We start from the raw sequence: 23,157 nt of genomic DNA, 5'->3' as shown, positions 1-23,157 counted from the left end.
TTATGTTCATCCTTGTGAAATATTCAACTGCTTTTCTGAAAGATTGAATAACTTTCTTTACTATCTGAGCTGTAATATTACTCAGTGGAAGCATGACAGATGAATGGGATGTGCATTGTTGCTCATACATACAGATTCTACTCTTTGATATGACAACACGGTTCAATCAAAGCAATAGCTGACAGAATATTCTATGGTTCTATGCAATCTTATTCAGGGCTGCTGCCCACTCAAAGTAAGCAGACCAAGAGGATGGCTTTATCCACAGATCATGCAATTTACAAAATCATAGCATTATAGAGCATGGAAACAGATCCTCAAGCCAACTCATCCATGCTGACCAGATATCCTAAACTGATCTAGTCCCATTTGCCAGCACTTGGCCCATTTCCCTCTAACTCCTTCCTATTCATATACCCATCCAGATGCCTTTTAAATATTGTAATTACACCCACCTCCACCATTTCCTCTGGCAGATCGTTCCATACATGCACCACCCTCTGCATGAAAATGTTGTTTTTCAGATCCCTTTTAACCTTTCCTCTCCTACCTTAAACCCTTGGCCTCTAGTTTTGGACTCCCCTACCCCGGAAAAAATACCTTTTCTATTCACCCTATCCATGTCCCTCATGAATTTACAAACCTCTATAAGATCACCCCTTAGCCACCCGATGCTCCAGGGAAATAAACCCCAGTCTAATCAGCCACTCCTTATCGTTTAAACCCTTCAAGCCTGGCAACATCCTTATAAATTGTTTCAAGTTTAACAACATCTTTCACATAGTATGGAGACCAGAACTGAACACAGTTTTTTAAAAGTGGCCTCACCAATGTCTTGTACAGCTGTAACATGACATCCCAATTCCTATCTTCAATGCACGGACCAATGAAGGCAAATGTACCAAATGCCTTCAGGCAGGGCCCAAGCACATTAAGCAGAGCTAAACTTGATCAAGACCCTAACTACATTAATAGGCTCAGTTATGTATAATCTAACTCTGATAAAGTGAGGAAGTTAAAATGCCGAAGAGGGGTTAGTTCCGTGCTTTGCTTCTCTTTCAGGATACATTAGCGACTCAAGGGTTAAGTATTCCACTACCAAAGGACTTACTACAGTAGCAATTGAAAGCTGTAGTCTCACTACACAGACAGAACATCTCAGTACGGGGGAGGCTGACTATCTCTCAGAAATAGGGCCTAGTGGAGTCACATATGTGGATTCCCCCTGTACCCCCAGACAGAGGTATTTGCCCTTTCCACACAAGACTGAAAGCCTTGGCTACAACCCTGTTAAACTGCCTCCTCCTCCCATTGTCTTACTTGTCCTCCATATTAGAACGGGTATGTGAACCTCCCATTCATTTCCCCTCCATATTAGCATAGGTATGTGAATCCCCCATTCACCACAGGCAAAACACTTCTGCTTTAATCTCTTCCCATCAATACATAATCATAAACAATATGATAATCAGTTTCTGTAATCCATTCACACGTTACCACAGGACATCAACATTCATCAGGCTTTGTAAATTCATAATTACCTACTTTAAACTATGTAAAGACAATCGTCCATGTGACTGATAAACCTTTTGTTTAATTCCTATAAAATATACTATCACTATGTGTAGGGCAGAGATTTGTGGAAAAGAGTCACTACAAGTAGACACGCGGCTACTTTGGGGACATTGAGAATCTCTCGCCGGCTGTCCGATAATAAAGCATTCACCATTGTATAGGAACTTGTGTTGTCCAGATTGGTGGAACAAAATATACATCAACAAAAGGACTGAAGCAGACAGGAACCAGGAAATCCTGGTGCAGCAAAAAGAAAGCTCCGACTATCTGAATATTGAGACCATGACACTTGAAATAATTGGTTTATTTCTCCTCCCCACTCCACATCATAATAAACTTCATCATTAGTTCTATATGGACTTCAGAAAGGTGTTCAATAAGGTTACTCATGGTAGACTGGTCAGCAAGGTTTGACAACATGGATTGCAGGGAGAACTAGTCATTTGGATACAGAACTGGCTCAAAGGCAGACGAGAGAAGGTAGTGGTGCAGGGTTGCATTTCAGACTGGAGGCCTGTGACCAGTGGTGCGCCACAAGGATCAGTGCTGGGTCTGCTACTTTTTGTCATTTATATAAATAATTTGATTGTGAACATAGTAGGTATAGTTAGCAAGTTTGCAGATGACACCAAAATTGGAGGTGTGGTGGACAGCGAAGGAGGTTGAAACTTTATTGCTGGAACAGCACAGCAGGTCAGGCAGCATCCAGGGAACAGGAGATTCGACGTTTCGGGCACAGACCCTTCTTCAGGAATCCTAAACTAATCTAGTCCCATTTGCCACCACTTGGTCCATATCCCTCTAAACTGTTCCTATTCATATACCCATTCAGATGCCTTTTAAATGTTGTAAATGTACCAGCCTCCGCCCCCTCTGGAAGCTCATTATATACACGCACCACCCTCTGCGTGAAAACATTGTCCCTTAGGTCCCTTTTAAACTTTTTACCTCTCACCCTAAACATATGCCCTCTAGTTCTGGACTCTGTCAATCCAGGGAAAAGACCCTGTCTATGTACCTTATCTATGCCCCTCATGATTTTATAAACCTGAAGAAGGGCCTGTGCCCGAAACGTCGAATCTCCTGTTCCCTGGATGCTGCCTGACCTGCTGTGCTGTTCCAGCAATAAAGTTTCAACTTTGATCTCCAGCATCTGCAGACCTCACTTTCTCAGCGAAGGAGGTTACCTCAGAGTACAATGGGATCTTGATCAGATGGGCCAAAGGGCTGAGGAGTGGCAGATGGAGTTTAGTTTAGATAAATGTGAGGTGCTGCATTTTGGAAAGGCAAATCAGAGTAGGATTTATGTTAAGGTCCTGGGGAGTGTTAATGTTAAGGTCCTGGGGAGTGTTGCTGAACAAAGAGACCTTGGAGTGCAGGTTCATAGTTCCTTAAAAGTGGAGTTGCAGGCAGACAGGATAGTGAAAAAGGTGTTCAATATACTTTTCTTTATTGGTCAGTACATTGAGTATAGGAGTTGGGAGGTTATGTTGCAGCTGTACAGGTCATTGGTTAGGCCACTTTTGGAATATCATGTGTAATTCTGGTGTCCCTCCTATAGGAAAGATGTTGTGAAACTTGAAAGGGTTCAGAAAAGATTTACAAGGATGTTGCCTGGGTTGGAGGGTTTGAACTATAGGGAGAGGCTGAATAGGCTGGGGTTGTTTTCCATGAAGTATCAAAGGCTGAGGGGTGACTTTATAGAGGTTTATAAAATCATGAGGGGCATAGATAAGGTACATAGACAGGGTCTTTTCCCTGGATTGACAGAGTCCAGAACTAGAGGGCATATGTTTAGGGTGAGAGGTAAAAAGTTTAAAAGGGACCTAAGGGACAATGTTTTCATGCAGAGGGTGGTGCGTGTATATAATGAGCTTCCAGAGGGGGCGGAGGCTGGTACATTTACAACATTTAAAAGGCATCTGAATGGGTATATGAATAGGAACAGTTTAGAGGGATATGGACCAAGTGGTGGCAAATGGGACTAGATTAGTTTAGGATATCTGGTCAGTATGGATGAGTTGGACCGAAGGATCTGTTTCGGGCCGTACATCTCTATGACTCTGTCTCTGTTATTGGAACTTATGTACACAATAACCTTAATGTGTAGGAGCAAATTACTGAAGATCTCTAATGATAAGAAAGTTAGCATTAAGGCACTTTACCTGAATGCTCGTAGCATTCGTAACAAAGCAGACGAACGAATGGCACAGATCATCGTGAATGATTATGATGTGGTAGGCATCACAGAGACGTGGTTACAGGGGGGTCAGGACTGGCAGTTAAACATTCAAGGGTTTTCAACTTATCGAAAAGACAGGGAGGTGGGCAGAGGGGGCGGGGTTGCCTTGTTAGCTAAGAACAAAATTAAATCTATGGCACTGAATGACATAGCGTCGGATGATGTGGAGTCTGTGTGAGTGGAATTGAGGAACCACAAAGGCAAAAAAACCATAGTGGGAGTTATGTACAGACCTCCTAACAGTGGTCAAGACCAGGGGCGCAACATGTACTGGGAAATAGAGAAGGCATGTCAGAAAGGCAAGGTCACGGTGATCATGGGGGACTTCAATATGCAGGTGGACTGGGTAAATAATGTTGCCAGTGGATCCAAAGAAAGGGAATTCATGGAATGCTTACAGGATGGCTTTTTGGAACAGCTCGTCATGGAGCCCACAAGGGAGCTATTCTGGACCTAGTGCTATGTAATGAACCAGACTTTATAAAGAATCTTAAAGTAAGGGAACACTTAGGAAGCAGCGATCATAATATGGTAGAGTTCAGTCTGCAGTTTGAAAGAAAGAAGGCAAAATTGGATGTAATGGTGTTACAGTTAAATAAAGGTAATTATGAGGGCATGAGAGATGAACTGACGAAAATAGACTGAAAGCTGAGCCTAGCAGGGAAGACAGTAGAGCAAAAATGGCAGGAGTTTGTGGGTAAAATTGAGGACACTGTACAGAGGTTCATCCCCAAGAGAAAGATTATCTGGGGAGGGATTACACAGCCATGGCTGACAAAGGAAGTCAGGAAGTCTATCAAAGAAAAAGAGAGATCCTATAAAGTGGTCAAGAGCACTGGGAAATCAGAAGATTGGGAAGGCTACAAAAGCAAACAGAGGATAACAAAGAGAGAAATAAGGAAGGAGAGGATCAAATATCAAGGTAGGCTAGCCAGTAATATTAGAAATGATAGTAAAAGTTTCTTTCAATACATAAGAAACAAACGACAGGCAAGAGTAGACATTGGGCCACTTCAAACTGATGCTGGAAGCCTAGTGATGGGAGATAAGGAAATAGCAGGAGAACTTAATAAGTACTTTGCGTCAGTCTTCACAGTGGAAGACATGAGTAATATCCTAACAATCAAAGGGAGTCAGGGGGCTGAGTTGAGTATGGTTGCCATTACAAAAGAGAAAGTGCTAGAAAAGCTAAAAGGTCTTAAAATTGATAAATCTCCTGGCCCTGATGGGTTACATCCTAGAGTTCTGAGGGAGGTGGCTGAGGAAATAGCGGAGGGGTTGGTTGAGATCTTTCAAAAGTCACTGGAGTCAGGGAAAGTCCCGGATGTTTGGAAGATCGCTGTTGTAACCCCCTTGTTCAAGAAAGGATCAAGGCAAAAGATGGAAAATTATAGGCCAATTAGCCTAACCTCGGTTGTTGGTAAAATTCTAGAATCCATCATTAAGGATGAGGTTTCTAAATTCTTGGAAGAGCAGGGTCGGATTAGAACAAGTCAACATGGATTTAGTAAGGGGAGGTCGTGCCTGACAAACCTGTTGGAGTTCTTTGAAGAGGTGACAAGTAGGTTAGACAAGGGAAACCCAGTGGATGTTATCTACCTAGACTTCCAAAAGGCCTTTGATAAGGTGCCACATGGGAGGCTGCTGAGCAAGGTGAGGGCCCATGGTGTTCGAGGTGAGCTACTGGTATGGATTGAGGATTGGCTGTCTGACAGGAGGCAGAGAGTTGGGATAAAAGGTTCTTTTTCGGAATGTCAGCCAATGACAAGTGGTGTCCCGCAGGGTTCAGTGTTGGGGCCACAGCTGTTCACATTATATATTAATGATCTGGATGAAGGGACTGGGGGCATTCTAGCGAAGTTTGCCAATGATACAAAGTTAGGTGGACAGGCAGGTAGTACTGAGGAAGTGGGGAGGCTGCAGAAGGATCTAGACAGTTTGGAAGAGTGGTCCAGGAAATGGCTGATGGTATTCAATATGAGCAAATGCGAGGTCTTGCACTTTGGAAAAAAGAATACAAGCATGGACTACTTTCTAAACGGTGAGAAAATTAATAAAGCCAAAGTACAGAGGGATCTGGGAGTGCTAGTTGAGGATTCTCTAAAGGTAAACATGCAGGTTGAGTCCGTGATTAATAAAGCGAATGCAATGTTGTCAATTATCTCAAGAGGGTTGGAATATAAAAAGCATTGTTGTGCTACTGAGACTTTATAAAGCTCTGGTTAGGCCCCATTTGGAGTACTGTGTCCAGTTTTGGTCCCCACACCTCAGGAAGGACATACTGGCACTGGAGCATGTCCAGTGGAGATTCACATGGATGATCCCTGGAATGGTAGGTCTAACGTACGAGGAACGGCTGAGGATCCTGGGATTGTATTCATTGGAGTTTAGAAGATTAAGGGGAGATCTAATAGAAACTTACAAGATAATACATGGCTTGGAAGGGGTGGATGCTAGGAAATTGTTCCGTTAGGCGAGGAGACTAGGACCGGTGGACACAGCCTTAGAATTAGAGGGGGTAAATTCGGAACAGAAATGCGGAGACATTTCTTCAGCCAGAGAGTGGTGGGCCTGTGGAATTCATTGCCACAGAGTGCAGTGGAGGCTGGGACGCTAAATGTCTTCAAGGCAGAAATTGATAAATTCTTGATGTCACAAGAAATTAAGGGCTACAGGGAGAATGCGGGTAAGTGGAGTTGAAATGCCCATCAGCCATGATTGAATGGGGGAGTGGACTCGATGGGCCAAATGGCCTTACTTCCGCTCCTATGTCTTATGGTCTTATGTCTTAAGATCCTGGAATCTGTACAGAAAACAACAAATGCTGGAGATCACAGCAGGTCAGGCAGCATCCATGGAGAGAAAGAAACCTAACATTTCGAGTCTAAGTGACTCTTCATCAAAGCTGACGTAAAGTGTGGCGGGGGCAGAATTTATGCTATAGTTCAGAGGGATGGATTGTAGGGTGTGGGTGTGGTTAGTAAATGTTGGTGTGTTTACTTTTTTTTCATTCTTACTAATTGTTCAGAGAATGGTTAAAATAGAAAATAAATTAAATGATAAAAAAGACTGTAGTACAGTCAGTTTCTGCTACAAAGCATGTTTCTTCAACACGAATTGGCTATAACACGATTAAATATTTTAGACTCTTATTTGAAGAACGTGAACTTTCCTTATTTGTATTGGCTCTAACATGAATCCTGCCCCATTGATTTAAATGGTGCTGCCATTATGCAGTTTTCTTATAAAGTGGGATCACACTCGAATTAAACTATTCCATTATATCTGAACAGACTGTAGTTAAAAGGTTCATTGTGAATGGAGAAAACTTTTAAACACTATTCATAAAGCACTTGTGGACATCCTCTTCTATCCATGCAATACCACTCATGTTACTATTGTAATTAGAATTCATTCAATTACGCTAAAACAAATCAGAGGTTTCTAAGCTTGCCTGACACCTGTTTAAGAAGTGTACCTCCTCAGTCAAAATCGCCTATTTAATGTATAACAAAAACTGATCTTTAAAAATAAATTATTTATGGATGTGACCATCACTGGCTAAGTCAGCATTTACTGCTCATTCCTAATTGCCCAGAGGATAGTTAAGTGTCAACCACATTGCGGTGATTCTGGAGCCAGACCAGGTGGGGATGGCAAATTTCTATCCCACAAGAGTCATAGAGATTTACAGCACGGAAACAGACTCTTCGGCCCAACTCGTCCATGCCAACCAGAAATCCCCAATTAATCTAATCCCATTTGCCAGTACTTGGCCTATATCATTCTCATACCTTCCTGTTCATATACCCATCCAGATGCTTTTTAAATGTTGCAATTGTACCAGCCTTCACCACTTCCTCTGGCAGCTCATTCCATACACGTACCACCTTCAAACGTTGCCTCTTATGTCTCAATTCTTTTCTCTCTCACTCTAAACTGACGCACTCTAGTTCTGGATTCCCCAACCCCAGGGAAAAGACCTTATCTATTTACCCTAACCATGCCCTCATGATTTTATAAACCTCTATAAGGCCATTTAACCTCTGACGCTCCAGGGAAAACAACTCCAGCCTATTCAGCCTCTCCGTGTAGCCCAAATCCTCCAACCCTGCCAACATTCTTGTAAATCTTTTCTGAACCTTTACAGGTTTCATAACATCCTTCTAAAAGGAGGAAGACCTGTATTACACAACATATGCCAAAAGTGGCCTAACCAATGTCCTGTATAGCCGCAATATGACCTCCCAACTCCTACTGTCTATGCTCTGTCCAATAAAGGAAAGCACATCCAATGCCTTCTTCACTATCCTATCTACATGCAACTCTACTTTCAAGGAGCTATGAACCTGCACTCCAAGGTCTCTTTGTTCAGCAACACTTCTCAGGACCTTACAATTAAATGTATAAGTTCTGATTTGTCTTTCCAAACTGCAGCACCTCACATTTATCTAAATTAAACTCCACCTGCCATCCTCAGCCCATTGGCCCATCTGATCAAGATCCAGTTGTAATCTGAGGTCTTCTTAGCAGTCCTACACCTGCAATTTTGGTGTCATCTGCAAACTTACTAACTATACCTCCCATGTTCACATCCAAATCATTTATATAAATGATGAAAAACAATGGACCCAACACCGATCCTTGTTGCACACCACTGGTCACAAGCCTGAAAAGCAATCCTTCAGCACCACCTTTTGTCTTCTACCTTCAAATCAGTTCTGTATCCAAATGGCTAGTTCTTCCTGTTTTCATGAGATCTAAATTTGCTGATTGGAGGCAGATGATCGCAGGTAAAGTGACAGCTGGAAAATGAGAAGCCTTCAGAAAACCAGAATCCAGAGAAAGTGTATTCCTGTTAGGGTGAAAGGAAAGGCTGGTAGGTATAGGGAATGCTAGATGACTAAAGAAATTGAGTGTTTGGTTAAGAAAAAGAAGGGGGCATATGTAAGGTATAGACAGGATAGATCGAGTGAATCCTTAGAAGAGTATAAAGGCAGTGGGAGTATACTTAGGAGGGAAATCAGGACGGCAAAAAAGGGGACATGAGATAGCTTTGGAAAATAGAATTAAGGAGAATCCAAAGAGTTTTTACAACTACATTAAGGACAAAAGGGTAACTAGGGAGAGAATAGGGCCCCTCAAAGATCAGCAAGGAGGCCTTTGTGTGGAACTGCAGGAAATGGGGGAGATACTAAACAAGTATTTTGCATCAGTATTTACTATGGAAAAGGATATGGAAGATATAGAATGTAGGGAAATAGATGGTGACACCTTGCAAAATGTCCCTATTACAGAGGAGGAAGTGCTGAGTGTCTTGAAACACATAAAGGTGGATAAATCCCCAGGACCTGATCAGGTGTACCCTAGAACTCTGTGGGAAGCTAGAGAAGTAATTTCTGGGCCCCTTGCTGAGATATTTGTATCATCGATAGTCACAGGTGAGGTGCCGGAAGACTGGAGGTTGGTTAATGTGGTGTCACTGTTTAAGAAGGGTGGTAAGGACAAGCCAGGGAACTATAGACCAGTGAGCCTGATGTCGGTGGTGGGCAAGTTGTTGGAGGGAGCTGGAAATGTGTTGCTGGAAAAGCGCAGCAGGTCAGGCAGCATCCAGGGAACAGGAGAATCAACGTTTCGGGCATAAGCCCTTCTTCAGGAATGGGCTGAAGGGCTTATGCCCGAAACGTCGATTCTCCTGTTCTCTGGATGCTGCCTGACCTGTTGCGCTTTTCCAGCAACACATTTCCAGCTCTGATCTCCAGCATCTGCAGACCTCACTTTCTCCTCAAAGTTGTTGGAGGGAATCCTGAGGGACAGGATGTACATGTATTTGGAAAGGCAAGGACTGATTCGGGATAGTCGACATGGCTTTGTGCGTGGAAAGCAGGTCTCAAAAACTTGATTGAGTTTTTTGAAGAAGTAACAAGGAGGATTGATGAGGGCAGAGCAATAGATGTGATCTGTATGGACTTCAGTAAGGCGTTTGACAAGGTACCCCATGGGAGACTGGTTAGCAAGGTTAGATCTCACAGAATACAGGGAGAACTAGCCATTTGGATACAGAACTGGCTCAAAGGTAGGTGGTGGTGAAGGGTTGTTTTTCAGACTGGAGGCCTGTGACCAGTGGAGTGCCACAAGGACGGGTGCTGTGTCCTCTACTTTTTGTCATTTATATAAATGATTTGGATGCAAGAGGTACAGTTAGTAAGCTTACAGATGACACCAAAGTTGGAGGTGTAGTGGACAGCGAAGAAGATTACCTCAGATTACAACAGGATCTTGACCAGATGGGCCAATGGGCTGAGAAGTGGCAGATGGAGTTTAATTCAGATAAATGCGAGGTGCTGTATTTTTAGAAAGCAAATCTTAGCAGGACTTATACACTCAATGGTAAGGTCCGAGGGAGTGTTTCTGAACAAAGAGACCTTGGAGTGCAGGTTCATAGCTCCTTGAAAGTGGAGTCGTAGGTAGATAGGATAGTGAAGGAGGAGTTTGGTATGCTTTCTTTTATTGGTCAGAGTATTGAGTACAGGAGGTCATGTTGTGGCTGTACAGGACATTGGAATATTGCATGCAATTCTGGTCTCCTTCCTATCAGAAAGATGTTGTGAAACTTGAAAGGGTTCAGAAAAGATTTACAAGGATGTTGCCAGGGTTGGAGGATTTGAGCTATGGGGAGAGGCTGAACAGGTTGGGGCTTTTTTCCCTGGAACGTCGGAGGCTGAGGGGTGACCTTCTAGAGGTTTACAAATTTATGAGGGGTGGGGATAGGATAAATAGACAAAGTCTTCTCCCTGAGGGCAGGGAGTCCAGAACCTTAAGAGACCTTAGGGGCAACTTTTTCGCACAGAGGGTGGTACCTGTATGGAATGAGCTGCCAGAGGAAGTGGTGGAGGCTGGTACAATTGCCACATTTCAAAGGCATTTGGATGGGTATATGAATAGGAAGGGTTTGGAGGGATATGGGCTGGGTGCTGACAGGTGAGAATAGTTTGGTTGGGTTATCTGGTCGGCATGGATGGGTTGGACCGAAGGGTCTGTTTCCATGCTGCACATCTCTATGACGCTATAACCAGTGTCCCATGAAGAAACTTGTCGAATGCCTTACTGAAGTCCATAACGATCACATCCACTGCTCTGACCTAATCAGTTCTTTCCATTGCTTCTTCAAAAAACTCAATCAAGTTCATGAGACATGATTTCCCACACACAAAGCCATGTTGACTATCCCTAATCAGTCCTTTCCTTTGCAAATACATGCACCTCCTGTCCCTCAATTCTCTCCAACAACTTGCCCATCACCGATGTCAGGCTCACCAGTCTATAATTCTCTGGCTTTTCCTTACCGCCTTTCTTAAATAGTGGCACCACGTTAGCCAATCTCTAGTCTTCTGTCACCTCACCTGTGACTATCGATGATAGAAGTATGTCAGCAAGGGGCCCAGTAATCACTTCCCTAGCTTCCCACGGAGATCTAGGGTACACCTGATTAGGTCCTGTAGATTTATCTACTTTTATGCGTTTTAAGACATTAGATCTCCTCGGTACTAGGGTCATATTTCAAGATGTCACTATCTATTTGACCATATTCTGTATCTTCTAAGTCCCTCTCCACATTAAACCCTGATGCAAAATACTGGTTTAGTATCTCCCCCATCGCCTCTGGTTCCACACGCAGGCTGCCTTGCTGATCTTTGAGGGTCCCTATTCGCTGCCTACTTACCCTTTTGTCCTTAATGTATTTGTAAAAATCCTTTGATTCTCCTTAATCCTATTTGCCAAAGCTATCTCATGTCCCCCTTTTGCCCTTCTGATTTCCCATTAAATATACTCCTACTGCCTTTATACTCTAAGGATTCACTATATCTCTCCTGTCTATACCTGACACACTTCCTTCTTTTTCTTAACCAAAACCTCAGTTTCTCTCGTCATCCAGTATTCCCTATACCTACCAGCCTTGCCTTTCACCCCAACAGGAATATACTGTCTATGGACTCTTGTTTTCTCATTTTGGAAGGCTTCCCATTTTCCAGCTGTCCCTTTACCTACGAACATCTGCCCCCAATCAGCTTTTGAAAGTTCTTGCCTAATACCATCAATTTTGGCCTTCCATCAAATTAGAACTTCAACTGCTAGATCGGGTTTATCCTTTTCCATCACAATTTTAAAACAAATAGAATTATGGTCACTGGCCCCAAAGTGCTCCCCCACTGACACCTCAGTCAGCTGCCCTGCCTTATTTGCCAAGAGTAGGTCAAGTTTTGCACCTTCTCTAGTAGGTACATCCATATACTGAATCAGAAAATTTTCTTGCACACAATTAAATTCCTCAACATCTAAACTTTTAAGACTATGGCAATCCCAGCCTATGTTTGGAAAGTTAAAATCCTTGACTATAACCACCTATTATTCTTAGAGATAACTGAAATCTCCTTACAAATCCCACTCATTACTACAGATGGAAGGGGGAAATATATAATACAAGCCCAATAAGGTGATCACCCCTTTCCTAGTTCTCAGTTCCACCCAAATATCTCCCCTCGATGTATTCCTAGGAATATCTTTCTGAAGCACAGCCATAATGACATTCCTTATCAAAAACACTACTCCACCTCCTCTCTTGCCCTATTTCTATCCTTCCAATAGCATTTGTATCCTGGAACATTAAACTGCCAGTCCTGTCCATCCCTGAGACACATCTCTGTAATTGCTATGATATTCCAGTCCCATGTTCCTAACCATGCCCCAAGTTCATCTGCCTTCCCTGTTACACCTCGTGCATTGAAATAAATGCAGTTTAATTTATCAGTCTTACCTTGTTCTCTGCTTGTCCCTGCCTTGCCTGACTGTTTGACTTGCTCCTTTTCCCAACTGTACCAGTCTCAGATTGATCTCTTTCCTCACTATCTCCCTGGGTCCCACCCCCCACCTTTTTACTTTAAATCCTCCCCAGCAACTCTAGCAAATTTCTCTGCCAGTATATTAGCCCCCTTCCAATTCAGGTGCAATCCGTCCTTCTTGTACAGGTCATTTCTACATCTGAAGAGATTCCAATGATCCAAAAATGTGAGTGCTTCTCCCATACACTAGCTCTTCAGCCATGCATTCATCAGCTCTATCCTCCTATTCCTCACCCTCACTAACTCATAGTATCTGGAATACTCCCAGTGCTACCACCCTCGAGAACCTCTTTTTAAAATTCCTGCCTAGCTTACTATATTCTCCATTCAGAATCTCATCCTTTTCCCTTCCTATGTCATTGGTTTCCAATGTGCACAACTTCCTTCTGGTCCCTCTCCCCTTGAGAACATTCTGCACCCTCTCAGATATATCCTTGATCCTGGCACCAGGGAAGCAACACACCATTCTGATTTTTCACTGCTGACTGCAGAAACGTCTGCCTGTGCCTTTGACTAGACAGTCCCCTATCACAATCGATCGCTTGGAACCTAACATATCACTCTTTACATTAGAGTCTCTCTCAGTACCAGAAACTTGGCTATTTGTGTTGCGTTCCCCTGAAAGACCATCATGACCTACATTTTCAAAAACAGCATACTTGTTTGAGATGGGGATAGCCACAGAAGATTCCTACCTTTCCTGGAGTTAACCCATCTAGCTGACTGTACCTGCGGCTTTCCTCTCTTCCTGTAACTGCCATCCATCATACCCCCAGCTCCTGTAAATTCCTCATTGCCTCTAACTGTTGCTCCAATTTCCTGTAGTCACATATTACCGCTGGTTTTGAATTCCCCTATCATTGGGAAATCCTTCCTGCATTGAATTTTCCAGGTTCCTGTGAGATGCCCCTGAATTTTTCTAAACTCCAGTCAATATTGTCTTAACCAATCCAGTATCTTTTACTATATCAGTCCTGCCTTCCTGGGATGGAGTCTGGTAAACCGTTGTTGGACCCTCACCATAGATAGAACATCCTTTCTCAGATAAGGGGACAAAACTGCACAAAACACTTCAAGTGCGGTCTCACCAAGACCTTGCACAATTGCAGCAAGACACCCTTTCACTTGTACTAAAATTCTCTTACCATGAAAGCTTACATCCATATGTCACCTTTACCACTGCTGTCCCTGCACACTTAAATCATCCTACGACCTTTCAGGAGGAGCATTAACAGTTGGTTGGAGATAGTGCTGATAACCGCATGCTGTCCTCGCCGCACATGTTTTCAGATGATGTTATTAAGCACACTGTACAAATACGAAATAGCAAAAGCCAAGATAGGAGCCTTGGGAACATCACAGGCAAGGATATAGAAGGGAAGACACTATACATGATTCTTTAGCCATAGTTGGATAGATATGAAAGAAACTGGGCAAATGGAATCCCATCTGGCTGGTCAACATGGACAGCTGTGAAAGAGAATGGTGTAATCAATCTTATTGAAAGCTGTAATTTAGACAGATCCAGAGGACAAAAAGGGACAGTTTACCTCCAGAGATACATAGGTTGCCATTTATGAATTTGAAAAACCCATTTCACTACCGTGGCAAAAATGGAAAAACTGACTGAAGGGATTCAGACATGCAGTTTCAGGAAAGATTGGTATTTGGGTTACATTGGTTCAAAACTGGTGAAAATTGGAGATGGAGCAAAGTCGAAGGGATCAAAATGGCTTTTTGAAGAGATTTTGGGGTTGGAAAAGGACAGCATTGAAATGAACAATAAGTCTGCAGTTGAAAGGTTCGCAGTGCATCAGTGATTTTTGTGTTCAACTGTTACAAATTGTAATTAAATGCATCCTGCAATTTTGTAATACATTGGAGAAAGGTCAACGATAGGTTAGATTTTTGGCAACAAAATGTTTCAACTTATTTATTGCACAGAATCACTGACCATGTCTTCTATTGACATAGGTTCTGTATCATAGCTCATTATTCCAAGTTTCACATATGTTTTTAGTCAATAAGTCGCAAGTGTTCATTGAACAGTGACTAACAAGAACTCCAGAAGATTAGGATGTAGTGCAATACAGTTCATTCATAAACACCATGAAAAAACATCAAGTGTTAAAACATGAATGAAGCCTTTTTGTGTCTTAAACATTAAATCATAAAATAGTGCATTACAGTAGCAATCTAGTAAGACAGCACAGTAGCTCAGTGGTTAGCACTGCTACCTCACAGCACCAGGGACCCAGGTTTGATTCCAGCCTTGGGCGACTGTCCGTGTAGAGTCCGCACATCCTCGCCGCGTCTGTGCGAGTTTCCTCCAGGTGCTTCAGTTTCCTTCCACAGCTCAAAGATGTGCAGGCTAGGTGGACCAGCCAAGCCAAATTGCCCATAGGGCCCAGGAATGTGCAGGCCAGAGGGATTAGCCAAGAGAAAAGCAGTTTTACACAAAGAGGTTAGGACAGGGTAGGTCTTTGTGGGATGCTCTTTGGAGAATTAGTGTGAACCTGCTTCTGCACTGTTTGGATTCTATGATTCTAGTATTCCTACCAAAGTAGTGAATTCCTGTGTTACCCCATTTATCTGGAAATTTGGGTAATGATACCATGCAAATAGGAAGAAAAGAACATTGCTTGACTGGAATTCACACATAGGTACTAATAACTGTGGCAAACTGAAAAGTAGCCAAGAGCATAAGCCATTCCTGGTGAAATGTTGATTCTCCTGTTCCTCAGATTCTGCTTGAACTGTTGTGCTTTTCCAGCACCACACTCCCAACTTTGATCGCCAGCATCTGCAGTCCTCGCTTTCTTCAAACTGAGAAGTGTTAAGCACCAAATGATGTTCCAAGAGAAGAATAAGAGAAAATTTTTGATACAGACAGTTCTTTGTTCCAACAAAACTTAATCCCAACACTTGAGTGCACCTCTACAAGTTTTTCTGCTTCACACAGGTTCCTGTAAATCTTTGTTAACTTGCATGAAGGTGGAAACGGTGAAAACCGGAACATCTGAACTCTTCTCAGGAAACTGAGTAGACTAGCACAACTTATTTTATAGAAACAGGAAAGGATATTCAGTTCCTAGTCCAATGAATGACGAGAGTAAGATTAGGGCCGGTCAAGGATAGTAGTGGGAAGTTGTGCTTGGAGTCTGGTTGTGGGTAAAGTGTTGGAAAGGATAATAAGAGATAGGATTTATAATCATTGAGAAAGGAATAATTTGATTAGGAATAGTTAAGATAGTTTTGTGAAGGGTAGGTCATGCCTCACAAGCCTTATTGAGTTCTTTAGAAGGTGACCAAATAGGTGGATGAGGGTAAAGTGTGGTGATATGGTGCATATGGACTTCAGTAAATCACTTGATAAGGTTCCCTTCAGTAGGCTATTGCAGAAAATACAGAGGCATGGGATTGAGGGTGGTATGGCAGTTTAAATCGGAAATTGACTAGCTGAAGGAAGACCGAGGGCGGTGGTTGATGGGAAATGTTCATCCTGGAGTTCAGTTACTAATGGTGTACTGCAAGGGTCTGTTCTGGGGCCACTGCTGTTGGTCATTTGTATAAATTCAGCCACGTTCTCAAACAGACTCGCTACCACAGCCACATCTCCTTCCTCAGCACCTGCCTACGGAACCGACTGATCCCGCACGGACTCCGGACTACGTTCCGACCAACAAAATTTGGACCCAACCAGGACAACCAGTACCTACAACAAATCCGAAGCCTCCAGCAACAGACCTCCCTCCGGATCCTTCGCCCCACGCTTGCAGCCATGCGCCGCTACCTACATTCCCTGCAATTAGACCTACCCCAGCTCAGGACAACACTCTCTCAGACCTGTAAAGGACCTCTACTGTTCTTCATCCACAGAAGAATCCATACACTAAACAAACACTTCTTCCGAGCCATATCGGAAATTAAAGACAGTAAGTACCAAAAACTTTCATGTACTTACCCCCACACTCTGGGTTCCTCAACTATTCCAGAATCATCCATCGGCCTCCAAAATCGGTCCGGCGCCATTAACCACGCGTCTGCTACAATGCCCGCGGCAACAACCGCCGCCACAGACCATGACGTTACTTCCGCTCCCACCGACCTCATAGCCTCCGCGATCGCCAGGAAGACCATCGCGGACAGATTCACGGCCCCCGCGGATATCGGGAATAACACTGTCTCGGTCGTCGCCACAGCCACTTCCGCCCCCTGGGTTGCCGCCGCAGCCACTCCCGCCCCCAGTGACATCACTAACCTGCACGACCACAACGCCGCATGTGTCTCCGCCCCCACGCTGATCTCCGTCACCACGCCCAGCTCCGCCCCCACGCCGAACTCCATCCCCGCCCCCACTCCGAACCCCGCCCCCACTCCCAGCTCCAGCCCCACACCAGGTCCTAGCTCCCAGCCCTGCCGTGTTTTCACCATCTCTCCAGAACTACCCCTCTCCGAGGATGAAAGATCAGTCCTCAGCAGAGGCCTCACCTTCATTCCCCTACGCTCTCGGATTAACGAGTTCAACACGCGGCGAGACATCGAACAATTCTTCCGCCGCCTTCGCCTCCGCGCCTACTTCTTCAACCAGGATTCTCGCCCACCCTCTGATGACCCCTTCTCCCGCCTCCAACACACAACATCCACCTGGACACTCCGTGCTGGCCTCTTCCCGCCCTCGATCTCTTCATAGCCAACTGCCACCGCGACATTAACCGCCTCAACCTCTCCACCCCTCTCACCCACTCCAACCTCTCACCCTCGGAACGTGCAGCCCTCCACTCCCTCTGTTCCAACCCCAACCTCACTATCAAACCAGCAGACAAGGGAGGCGCGGTAGTAATTTGACGCACCGACCTTTACACCGCTGAGGCTAAATGCCAGCTCGCGGACACCTCCTCCTACTGTCCCCTTGACCATGACCCCACCTCCCACCACCAAACCATCATCTCCCAGACCATCCATAACCTCATCTCCTCAGGGGATCTCCCATCCACCGCCTCCAACCTCATAGTCCCACAACCCCGTACCGCCCGTTTCTACCTCCTGCCCAAAATCCACAAACCTGACTGCCCCGGCCGACCCATTGTGTCAGCCTGCTCCTGCCCCACCGAACTCATCTCTGCATACCTTGACACGGTCCTGTCCCCCTTAGTCCAAGAACTCCCCACCTACGTTTGGGACACCACCCACGCCCTCCACCTCTTCCATGATTTTCGTTTCCCCGGTCCCCAACATCTTATCTTCACCATGGACATCCAGTCCCTGTACACCTCCATCCCCCATCACGAAGGACTGAAAGCCCTCCGCTTCTTCCTTTCCCGTCGTACCAACCAGTACCCTTCTACTGACACCCTCCTTCGACTGACTGAACTAGTCCTCACCCTGAACAACTTCTCTTTCCAATCCTCCCACTTCCTCCAAACCAAAGGAGTAGCCATGGGCACCTGCATGGGCCCCAGCTATGCCTGCCTCTTCGTAGGATATATGGAACAGTCCATCTTCCGCAGCTACACTGGCACCACTCCCCACCTTTTCCTCTGCTACATCGATGACTGTATCGGCGCTGCCTCGTGCTCCCATGAGGAGGTTGAACAGTTCATCCACTTCACCAACACCTTCCACCCCGACCTCAAATTCACCTGGACCGTCTCAGACTCCCCCCCCTCCCCTTCCTAGACCTTTCCATTTCTATCTCGGGTGAACGAATCGACACGAACATTTACTATAAACCGACCGACTCCTACAACCACCTAGACTACACCTCCTCCCACCCTGCCCCCTGTAAAAATGCCATCCCATATTCCCAATTCCTTAATCTCCGCCGCATCTGCTTACAGGAGGACCAGTTCCAAAACCGTACAACCCAGATGGCCTCCTTCGTCAAGGACCGCAATTTCCCACCAGACGTAGTCGACGATGCCATCCACTGCATCTCTTCCACTTCCCGCTCCTCTGCCCTTGAGCCCCGCCCCTCCAACCGCCACCAGGACAGAACCCCACTGGTCCTCACCTACCACCCCACCAACCTCCATGTACAACTTATCATCTGCCGTTATTTCCGCCACCTCCAAACGGACCCCACCACCAGGGATATATTTCCCTCCCCTCCCCTATCAGCGTTCTGAAAAGACCACTCCCTCCGTGACTCCCTCATCAGGTCCACACCCCCCACCAACCCAACCTCCACTCCCGGCACCTTCCCCTGCAACCGCAAGAAATGTAAAACTTGCGCCCACACCTCCCCCCTTACTTCCCTCCAAGGCCCCAAGGGACACTTCCATATCCGCAACAAATTCACCTGCACCTCCACACACATCATCTATTGCATCCGCTGCACCCGATGTGGCCTCCTCTATATTGGGGAGACAGGCCGCCTACTTGCGGAACGTTTCAGAGAACACCTCTGGGACACCCGGACCAACCAACCCAACCACCCCGTAGCTCAACACTTTAACTCCCCCTCCCACCCCACCAAGGACATGCAGGTCCTTGGACTCCTCCATCGCCAGACCATGGCAACACGACGGTTGGAGGAAGAGCGCCTCATCTTCTGCCTGGGAACCCTCCAACCACAAGGGATGAACTCAGATTTCTCCAGTTTCCTCATTTCCCCTCCCCCCACCTTGTCTCAGTCAAATCCCTCGAACTCAGCACCGCCTTCCTAACCTGCAATCTTCTTCCTGACCTCTCCGCCCCCACCCGACTCCGGCCTATCACCCTCACCTTGACCTCCCTCCACCTACAGCAATTCCAATGCCCCTCCCCCAAGTCCCTCCTCCCTACCTTTTATCTTAGCCTGCTGGACACACTTTCCTCATTCCTGAAGAAGGGCTTATGCCCGAAACGTCGATTCTCCTGTTCCTTGGATGCTGCCTGACCTGCTGCGCTTTTCCAGCAACACATTTTCAGCTCTGATCTCCAGCATCTGCAGTCCTTACTTTCTCCCCCCATTTGTATAAATTACCTGGATGAGGGTGTAGAAGAATGGGTTAGTACAGTTGCGGATGATACTAAGGTTGGTGTAGTTGTGGACAGTGCGGAATATTGCAGGTTACAGAGGGACATTGATAAGCTGCAAATCTGGGCTGAGAGATGTCAAATGGAGATTAATGCAGAAAAGTGTGAGGTGATTCACTTTGGAAGGAGTAACAGGAATAAAGGCTAATGGTAAGAGTCTTGGTAGTGTGGATGAGCAGAGAGATCTCAGTGTCCAGGTGCATGGATCCCTGAAAGTTGCCACCCAGGTTAATAGGGTTGTTAAGAAAGTATACGTGTGTTAGCTTTTATTGATAATGGGATTGAGATTCGGAGCCATGAGGTCATGTTGCAGCTGTACAAAACTCTGGTGCGGCCGCATTTGGAGTACTGCACACAGTTTTGGTCGCCGCATTATAATAAGAACGTGGAAGCTTTGGAAAGGGTGCAGAGGAGATTTACCAGCATAATGCCTGGTACAGAGGGAAGGTCTTATGAGGAAAGGCTGCGGGACTTGAGGCTGTTTTCCTTAGAGAGAAAAAGGTTGAGAGGTGATTTAATAGAGACATATAAGATGATCAGAATATTAGATAGGGTGGGCATTGACAGCCTTTTTCCTTGGATGGTGATGGCTAGCATGAGAGGACATAGCTTTAAATTGAGGGGTCATAGACACAGGACAGATGTCAGAGGTAGGTCCTTTACTCAGAGCAGTAAGGGCGTGGATCGCCCTGCCAACGATAGTAGTAGAGTCACCAACTTTAAGGGCATTTATTTCGTCATTGAATAAACATATGGATTGATAATGGAATAGTGTAGGTTAGATGGGCTTCAGATTGGGTTCACAGGTTGACACAACATCAAGGGCCTGCACTGCGCTATATGCTCTATGATGCTGCAAGGTTAAATCTCAGGCAGAAAAGGACAGTAAGTATGCTAATCACAGGACAGTACCCAGGCAAGGAGCTCCAAGTTTAATTCACACTCCAGGACATGATTGCCAAGGAAGGTGTGTTCATAACGTGGTCAAACAGGTTGAGCATCAACCTGTAAATCCCTCCAACACATGACAACAGGATTGAAAGGTACAGGTTGCTACACCGGCTTGACTACCTGAGTGAGTGTTGATAATTTTTTATGTTTAAAGTTAGCAGCACATTACTTCTGAAACATTATACCAAGATTCTGTTACGCCAGACATTTTCTGCAGTCTGGTTTAAGAAGTTGATTGGTACTCAGTCAGTATTGTTTGGGTTTATTTGTATGTGTCAAAGGATCTCAATGTTCATAAGGAAACAAAACATTAGAGTTTGGATACATTAATTTAGGAAGGACACTTAGCTGATCAGATTTCAGGAAAAGTGCCAAGGTAGATTTTCCTCACTCCCACCAATATCTATCCAAAGTTGTGTGATGTCAACTGCAGCCACTAAGTAAGGGAGGGGAAAAAAACATGACAGTTCCAAGCCTGGATTGTAATCAAACAATCTTCTGTTGGAACTCCAAGTATATGGGCATGTGCAAGCTTAATTCCTATGCTCTGAGCTATGATCATCAGTTCCCATCTTTAGGGCTCACAGGCGAAGGACAATCATTTGGCAAAATGCTGAAGTACTACTGTCTCCAGAGGAACTTACCTAAGTAGTGTGTTCAGAGCTCCCCCTCAGTTGGAGCTTGGATAAAAGCGGCCTGTAGTGCACTATTGACTTACCTAAGTTCACAAAACTGCGTCTTTGGTTGACGACAATAACACCACACATAACAGCTGCCCAAGATTCTGCAGCATGGAACTCCTTTAACAACTGCAATAAAGATGAAAAGAATTGCAGAACAGACTGAAATAGCATCCCCTCAAAGCTTTCAGCACAGCACTAAGAAATTAATGAATGACAGAAATCGCCTTGAAGGATGAACTCTTCAACACATCAATAAGAGCCAATCTCCTGGCAGTGAGGAACATTCATCTATTACAGCTACTGAGAGAAAAAAAAATCAATTCCTGGGTAAGGACAGAATTCGGACAACTCCAGTGTCACTAACATAAAGGGCATAATCAAATCACTAATAAGTTTCATTCTGGTACCAAAAGCCCTCAAATCAGGTTCAGCAAATAGAATAGGGCTCAATGAAACAGAATGAGATGCAAGTATCCGGTTTGAATCCAACACAGTAATGGACTACAGATTCTGAATTCCAACACTGTCAATACACTCACTACCAAATATTTCTCTCACCATCCCCAGCTAGCCTTTATGCCAGCATGTTATTTGATTTGGGCCAAATAGAAGCATGTTGCTTCGAGTGGATGAGACATTCTGACCAGATGAACAGACAAAAATGCTGAGTGTGTATCCAATCATCAGAGAGAAAGTGCCCAGACAGGTATAATCCAGATTCAGAGGACTATGTGTGAATATGTTGGCATATTTTTAAAGAAACTTCACAGGATCCAAATTGGGAACTCTTACTTCCTTCAATCTCCCCTTGTTCATAATCCGCAGAGGCTTTGAAAGCCCTAGCCTGAATCACAATCAGTACTTGATTAATTTTGCTCTCTCACCTACCCTTTACATCTTGGGAATGTGTTGTTGTAAAGGAGGGTAGTACATGTGGGATAACAAAAACAAAGCAACAACTCAGATCCTATTTCAAAAAATGTCCAAGATCTAGTGTACAAAAATGGAACATACAGCTGAGCAAAGTATGTCCAACCAGGTTGTGCAAACGTACTGCCCGGTTTCCAGATTTAAACTGGAATGTGGGCAAACAGAACATTTAATTTACACTTTGAATTTAACTAATGTTAGCTCAAATTTTGGAACATGCTTCATTGCAAACATGCTACAAAACATGACTTAATTTAATTCCAATTCAGCATTTGCAGCCAGTAAAGTTAAGTTTAAATTACAGAAGAACCTCGATTATTCAAAGGACATGGGCAGGGAGTATTTTGTTCAGTTAATCGAATGCAGGATAATCAAATGCCAGCTAACATAGTTAGCCAAGCATCAGGATCTTACGATCTTGTTCGGATAATCTGAAATTCGGTTAATCGAATGCCAGATAATCGAGGTTCCTCTGTACACAACACTGGTGTTTGTATGCATTTCCAGCACCATGTCAGATCAGTTGAAACAGCAACAAAGGCTTTTTATTCCTGGGTGGACCGCATAGAGAAAAGTGTACAATAAATGGAGTCAACAAGGTCTCCTGCAGTTCTCCCATCGCTATTTTTTTCCTGCTACATTCCTTATGGCAGGCATTCTTCCAGACTATAGCTTCACATATTTTGATACGCTCTGAGGTCGTACACAAATTACCATGCAGATGAGAGATTGAATGGGCTAAACCATCAAGTTGCTCAAAGCAAGCATCTACAAGTCCAATCCTGTCCTCATGGAAAAGTTATTCGATGGGGAAATCTCTCGTCGACCATTTCATTTTCGATTAGATTACATTACA

The 23,157-nt window shown here is 44.6% G+C and overlaps 1 protein-coding gene across 4 annotated transcripts in view; it reads right to left on the bottom strand.

The window, feature by feature from the left end:
* Positions 1-23,157, bottom strand: part of ccnjl (cyclin J-like) — a 270,390-nt gene that overhangs the window by 133,513 nt on the left and 113,720 nt on the right. The gene's annotated exons all lie outside the window — the stretch shown is intronic.

This window comes from Chiloscyllium plagiosum, unplaced genomic scaffold (assembly GCF_037043375.1).
Source record: "Chiloscyllium plagiosum isolate Xiang-an unplaced genomic scaffold, Cpla_swu_hap1 HiC_scaffold_16, whole genome shotgun sequence".
Taxonomy (NCBI): Eukaryota; Metazoa; Chordata; class Chondrichthyes; order Orectolobiformes; family Hemiscylliidae; genus Chiloscyllium; species Chiloscyllium plagiosum.
The sequence above is the reverse complement of the archived record's forward strand: the minus strand, read 5'-3'. Positions and strand labels throughout refer to the sequence as shown.